This window comes from Gavialis gangeticus, unplaced genomic scaffold, assembly GCF_001723915.1.
Source record: "Gavialis gangeticus isolate Ggan-Ray unplaced genomic scaffold, GavGan_comp1, whole genome shotgun sequence".
NCBI lineage: Eukaryota > Metazoa > Chordata > Crocodylia > Gavialidae > Gavialis > Gavialis gangeticus.
Genome location: NW_017729032.1, coordinates 233888137 through 233895665, shown reverse-complemented (window position 1 = coordinate 233895665; position 7529 = coordinate 233888137). Strand labels below are relative to the sequence as shown.

Genomic DNA, 7529 nt, shown 5'->3' with positions numbered 1-7529 from the left:
TTTTTTTTTTTTTTTTTTTTTTTTTTAAAGTTAGGGAAATTAGTCACTGGATCCAATACTGATCTTAGTTATTACTGATTTAGGATTTACACCCACCTAAAACTTCACTGAAATCAACTCTGCTCCTTTGGAAATGAATCTGTGATAAAGAAGCAGCATCCAAGGTAGTCCTTTATCAAGATATTTTATGTTTTTCCTGGAAGCAAAATTCTTTTAAATAAACTTAGTTCTTTTGCACTCACTTAAAAAAGACTGGCTTTCTTCCAAAGTGACTTACTGCCTTCCGCTAGCTTCCACAGGCCATGCTGGCTAACCAAGAAGTGATTCAAGTTCCAGAAACCTTCCTTACTCTGCCACGAAGCTGATCTGAAGAAATCTCTGTGCATTCGAATTTTGCCTTTAACAACTCTGTTACATATGAACTCCAGGACTGGAGGGTGGTATTCACAAGGCCTTAAATTCACGAGCATTTTACAAACATGGGTATGGCCGCAGCCCAAGCCTGCGATTCAAATAAGACACACAATCAACACTTCAGGAAAGACAGGGTCTAAATCTGGGATTTTAAAGGTAAAAAAGGTTCACTCACAGGCTGTGGAACAGGGTGGGCCACCCGGGCCATGGCCCGATCAACTTTCAGCATGTTAATTTAGCCAGCTATGCAGTTAAAAAAAATAGCTATACAGTTTTAACCAGAATGACAATTGCGCATTTGTGGGTTAAATAAAGTTAACATGTTAAAAGTTGGTCTGGCCATGGCTTGGGTGATCCACCCCGTTCTGCAGCCTATGGGTTCACTGGCACATGAGGCAGGCTATTCCAGGTATTTGTGGGGAGAGTATATTAGAGAGCATGAACTCCTCATGGGAAAAGGAAAGGAAGTCTGAACGAGCCAGATAAATTGGGGGAAATTAAGAGAAATATATGAACAGAAGCAAGATAATGTTGAGTTTTGTGCTGTAAATAAATGGGGATAAGGAACTAAAGTATGATGCACTAGTCTATGAAGCCAATGTGGAGATTTCAAAGGCGGCTTATCCGTGTTAGAAGGATAAAAGCAGGGTTTCTGAAGGACTCCCTCTAGGTAAAGACTGGGTTCCTGTCTCCACTGCTATAGAAAGTATTCAGTTGACTATGCGAATAGATAAAACGCTCCAATGCACACGGATGATTGACCACATGCTGCATCATAATTAGCACTCGCCTGATTCAGGGCCTGTAGAACGAAACAAGATAGAGATCTGGAAGGTATAAAACATCCCAAATCTGTTATTCAAAGAGAAGTGGGAAAATGATGTACCAAATTTGATGCCCCTTGTTTTTCTTGGGAGCAAATTTACTAAATGAAATGTCTAAGAGGCAAAAAGCCTTCTTGTAATTCACCATTAAATTCAAAAACTAAAACCTCTGAATGGACTGCTTTTCCTGCCAGGTGTTCAGAAAAAGACAGAAGAACAAATCAGTGATGATGAGACTACTGACTTCCTGCCTCCTTAGCACAACTGAAACTACTGCTTGTGTTACTGAAAATGCATTTATCATCTTTACTGTCTTGTCAGTTCTACCAAACATTATCTTATTAACTCTTTAATTCTTTAAAGGCAAATGAACATTTTTTACAGACAATCGCTCTATATTAGGAGAACTGAATGATCAAAAGAAAGGAAGTGGTATACAGGAACACCCTCCCAGGACAAGCTCAAAGTCTAACAAAACGGATGCACTCATTTGTGCAAACAACCCCAGTGATGCCAATGAATCCTTTATTTTCCTCTCTCCTCTGCTGTCTGATTGGCTATCTATTTCAATCATATTTCATCTGGAGTTATTTTTTCCACATAAAACTGGTTCAGTCACCTTTGATATCAAATTGGTGTGCAGCCCTTTTCTGGCTACAATATATTGGGCACAGTGACCTGGTAAATGCTCACAACAAAACCAGTGGAAATGCACCTTTAGAATTGTGTATAAAACTGGGAATAAAAGATTCCACTTTTCTCAAGTGATTCTGTGCTGGGGCCTATGACAGATCACCCCATATAATCTGTCTGCTTTATAAACTTACAAAAGCCATACATCCATTGCAGTTCCAAACTACTCTTCCATGAAATGTTTCTCTTTGCCAGAATGACAGTCACGGGGCAGGATAAGAAAAAGATCTCTGGATAGGCTTGAACATCTTCAGCTGCCTAGCCTTCAATTGAGTTCAAGGGACAAAAAGTACGAAAGTGACTTGATGCACACCTAACTAAGCCAACAGCTTTAAGTCACACTATGAGAACAGATCTCTCTCTGAAGAAGGATATACCTCCCCACCCCCTAAAATCTTTGGAAAATCCTTTAGAGCTTGACTGAGTTTATTTCAAAATTAGACAATCTATTTTATGAAGACGTCATTGCATGTGTTATTACCTAGTACATTATTAATATACTGGTAGACAATTAGTGATCCCTTCATTTACCAAAAACGTATTTTGATTTGACAAAGCATCTTATGTGCTGTGACCTACACTCATTATATGTTGATCATAATCACATCACTCAATCAGGTATATCCTCATGTGTCATTCCTGTGTTGGCTGGCTATCCACTTATCTATTTAAACTCTTTGGGAAAGAAACAGATTTTTCCTACGTGCAGTGTCTAAAAGTGTGGGCCTATTTCCTACTGGGAAAGAGCAGCAGCTACAGATATGCACCCCATCCTTATTTATATCATACCAGAGTATCCTCGGTGGGGAGAAGGGGGGGAAAAAAAAAATCAACGGACACAGCAATATAGAAGTCCTCTGAGGTATCCCCCATTTTACCGGTGAAGAACTGGGATTGAGTGACTGGCCTGAGGTCACTCATGAGGTCTATAGCAGAGTTGGGGAACTAGATGCAACTTTTAGCCAAGTCATTCAATTTTAGCCAAGTTCTTCAACTAAACACTAGCTTTCCTCCCTGCTGACTGTTGCCCACAGTCAGGAGATGAACATAACAGTAATTGGTTTATTGGTTAGTTAGTAGGCAGGCAAGTAGGCAGCCAGGCAGGTGAGGTGGGATTCAGATGTACGGTGCCTGACACAGGATCTGGACACGTGGGCCACGTTCACTTGAGTAGGTGTATGCATCTGCAGCAGCAGAAATTTGTGCTGCTACTTTGTGCTGCAGTGGATGCTCTTGCTCATGCAGTTTACATTGGGATGCACTGTCCTGCTGCTCCACTTGGGCATAGTCTGTGCTACAGTTTTTGCCAGGTTTTTTCCTTTTTTTTGGCTACTGGGAAATCCCAGTAGCAAATTTTTGCCCAGCGCGGCTAATTAGCAGAACCTCGCACAGTTTAACATGGAATGTATGTGGTCTGTGGCACTGCAAAGAGGTTTGCGATGCCACAAACTGCACGTATCTGCATGGGGCAGGATCCAGGCAGTGTGATGCAGATCTAGGACATATAGAGCCTGATTTGGGTACCAACTCCATAGATCCAGTTTATGAACCAGTCCTGTGCCATTCATTTGCCCCACAGGATCAAAGATTGAGCACTACTGCATTAGAGCAGAAAGGACTGCACTACAGCTACCACAGACAGGAAGCAGACTTTTGTAGAGTGACACTTTTCCACTGCCTTGTTCCACATTACTAATGATCTACTACTAATGCAGGCTACTACTGGGATTAGCAGTAGCAATCTACTACTAATCTATTACTAATTTCCAAAACAGGCTCAGTGAATCCTTGTAGATTAAAAAAAAAATCCTTCATATAGCAGTGTGCATACATGGTCGTTTTACCTGTTGCTGTCTCTCACTGAAATCCATTTTTAGAAACCAGCCATAACTGCCTTTCTGCTTGATCTGAGTCACCTGGAACACATATGGCAGAAGCTCATATCTGTGCAAAGCAGCAGCAGGTGCATGGGAAGAGAGCATTTACAGCCCCTATTTGAATTAGGACCCGAGTTGGAGTCTCAGCAGATAAGGCTGTGCTCCTCACATTTAACAGATTTCCTAATCAGGTCCAGATCCTAGAACCTGGATCACACCCAGATGGTCTTTTCCCTGCAAGACGCTCCACTGATTTCATTGAGGCTACCCTCAAAGTAAGGCACTACACTTCTAAAGGGTAACAGAATCCAGTCATAAAGAAATGAATTACACCATTGAATCAAGCATACTCCAAAGCGAAGGTGGAATATTTTTCCCCTTAAAAACAAAATGTAACATGTTCTGATGAGTTTATATTATTAACTCTAGTGAAACTTCATTAACAATTGAAGAGATTGGCAAGACAAGCTCCAAAACAAACATGTTCAACTGGTTTTAAAGACTAGGCAGTCTAAGTAATACTTTTTGTAGTTTCTAGGCAAGCCAACCTTGCCAATATCTCATTTGATCTACCAATAACCTGTCCATGTAAATAACCTATAGTCCAACCCCACTCCATCTCCCCCTACCCCCCCACATTTTTTTCTCCTTAGTGCAGTGAAAGATAAAACATTGGGAGAAGAAGGCACCACATGAATGTCTCTGGCCAAGGAAAACTGAGGGAAAGGGAAGATTAAGAAGCCCCGACCTTGTACTGTTACTGTTCTAGTCACTATTACATAAAGGTCAAGTAGGAGAAAGGAACAATAAAGGTGAAGAAAAAGAATGTTTTGCTTCCCAGCCCCAAATAATGATGTGTTAAAAAAAAAAAAAAAAAGTATTTATACACCCCCCCAACCATTTAAGAGATTAGCAGCATTTTAAACTTCTCATGTTTCCAGAATATATAAACAAAAGAATATGAATGCAGAGGTTTTTTGTGACAATCAACCCAATATGGACTTGACTACATTAGAAAAACAACAGTTCTCATTTTTTTCAGCTATGGAGCTATTGCGCTACTGACTCAGTCACACTTCTAGTCACACTGAAGCCACCAACAGACTGGGCTTTTCAGCTGCAGCTTGTTCCCACAACCAAATTCACACAAGATCAAATTTTGATCATATTCAATCCATGAAAAATGCAATGTCTAATTCAGATTAGAGATCACATCTACAAAAATATTAAATAAAACAAACAGTACTAAAATTGATTTCGATGGATGTTAGATACCTAAACCCTTAAAAAAGAATCAGGGTTTAGGACTGCATCAAGAGTATAAATAGCATTTGTATTGTCCAGGGAAGTTAAACAGCACAATAAATGAAACAATTCCCTGAAGAGGTTTAGCAATACTTTCAGTTCAATACATGAGGCTGTTAATTACACTACTGCCTTTGGCATTAATGGGAAATGAGCAGCTACAGCCCTGTTAAGAATATATTCTATGTTTACGCATATTTCTATTTGCATTGAACAAACGTTATGCAACACACCAACTCCGTATTTTTCTTACATTGAAACACGATAACAGAAAGGAAGGTGGAGATGGGGAACAGAAGCTTCATAATCTTGATCAGAGTATAACCACTGGTCAAAAAGCAAGCACATGGGCTGTAAATCTCTCACAAAAGTTCCATGAATGAATACTACACCTCGACAATCATCTCTACTTATTTTTAAATATGCAGTTATTTCTTATTTTTTATTACCTGTATCTGGAAGGAAGGATATTAAACAGAGGCCCACCCCTAAGGCTCACTACTGACTTTGGTAAATCTTAGCAAAAACTTTAAAAAAGTTTATTTAAAAAAAATTTAAAAAGGAACCCTAGCCACAATGTTTCACTGGAAAACAGAATTCATTTTACATCAAATTTTACTTTAAAACACACAAAGAAATGTTATTTTTAAACATACTGACATATTAAAAAGTTAGCATCCAAAGTAGATTGTAAAAATTTTCCTGGTTTTCATTTCTCAGTGAAACAAAAAGAACCACTCCATGTTACACCTGCAGACTTCTGGATCCTATAGCAGTGACTTCAATAAAAAAAATAGATACTAAGGAAAAAAATTCCCAACATACAGTCTCCTTCCCTCTTGTGACTTGTCTTCAGTGTCCGCACTGTTTGCTGTACTTACAGCAGTATGGCAATGGTTAGCCAAAAAACTGTTCCCCTTACCTGACACACCCCCTTCTTTATCCATTTACCCCAGGAAAAAAAAGCAAATGATTTGAAACAGTCTCAAAAAAATCTTTGCTGGTGAAATCTTTTCAAGGTCTGACTCAGTTTAATTTCATGTCATTTTCTTTGCCTCTAATCATTTATTTAGTCTTAAGTTGAATTATTTATCAACGAAAGTTAATTGCATTGAAATACAGTATTGCCCTGTATTTATCTAACAAATGTATTCCTTGGAAATCAAGGCAAAACAACTTTCTAAATAATGGTTAAAAACTGCCAAAAGTCACTGCAGAATGGAATAATTAAATCATCAATTCTGCTGTATCATGGTAATTATCTTGCAATTTTAAGTCTTCTTAAATTTGGTCACTTTCCATTGGTTTGGACATAACTGTTAAGAACCTGCTTAATTGTTTTACTTATCTTGTATTACAAAACATGATATAACTGCAAAGGGTGCAAAGGAGAACATCTCATTCACAAAGTTCCTAGAGCAAATAAGTTTTGACTAATTAGTTTAATTTAATTATTCATCATTTGAACACAAGCTATCACATCACAAAGCCTCAAGGTCCACGCTTGCTGAAGACTTTTTACAGTTGTCAAAGGGTCTCTACGATAAATAATTTACCTGCATAAAGCCACATTCACATTTTTACAAGGTGTAAAATATAAACTCAAGGATTCATTTCTACAGGTGAGGCGTACATTTATAAAGTGTTAATTTTACGGCTCCAAGGGCACATGACAAAAATTACTATTATAATGCATACCTATACTTCAGCACGTGGCATCTTTCAAGTCCCTGCTTTCCCTAAACCCACTTGTTTATTTGTCATCTGCTGGAACAATGGGAAAGGTTTGCAAATATCTGTTTCATAACTTGTGGTAGGGATACCAAACCTGCAATGATGTGTTTTCATTTGTCCATCAACCTTTTAGAATGGATTTACATCTAGATTTAAATGTCCTGGACAAGTCTGCCACCTGTCCAAAACTTAATTAGTTGAGACCGTCTTCATGCTAACTGCAGAAATAGTTTAAATATTTTAGAGTGGCCCAAGCAAACACTGAAATGATCACAGACAACTTCAGCAATGTTAAGAATGAAGCACTGAGCATGAAACAGCTTAAATCTTATTAACAGAGTGCGCTACTCTTCCCATCAAACATACAACTGACATCAGCAGAGCATCTATAAAACCAGAGAATCAAGTCAGCAAAGTCTGTTATTGGCTTAGTAAAAAGCAGAGTACTACCCTACATGTTTTTAAATGGATACAACTTTTTGGGCATAGGAAAATAAATCTTACCAAATGAGACTTTTCTTAATCCCTGTTCTAGTTTATTGCATTACAATAACATGCAACATCTACAATTTTACTCTGGCTTTACCTTTTTAAAAAAAAAACAACAACACTATGATGGGCTGAAAAACACTATGAAAGCAAAAAAGACAGAAGAACAAATCAATGTTTACATTCCAGCTCC

General features: G+C 38.3%; 1 protein-coding gene across 4 annotated transcripts in view; it reads right to left on the bottom strand.

Annotated features, from left to right (window-relative positions):
- The window catches only part of NRIP1 (nuclear receptor interacting protein 1), an 88568-nt gene that overhangs the window by 32606 nt on the left and 48433 nt on the right, over positions 1-7529 (bottom strand). The window lies entirely within an intron of this gene.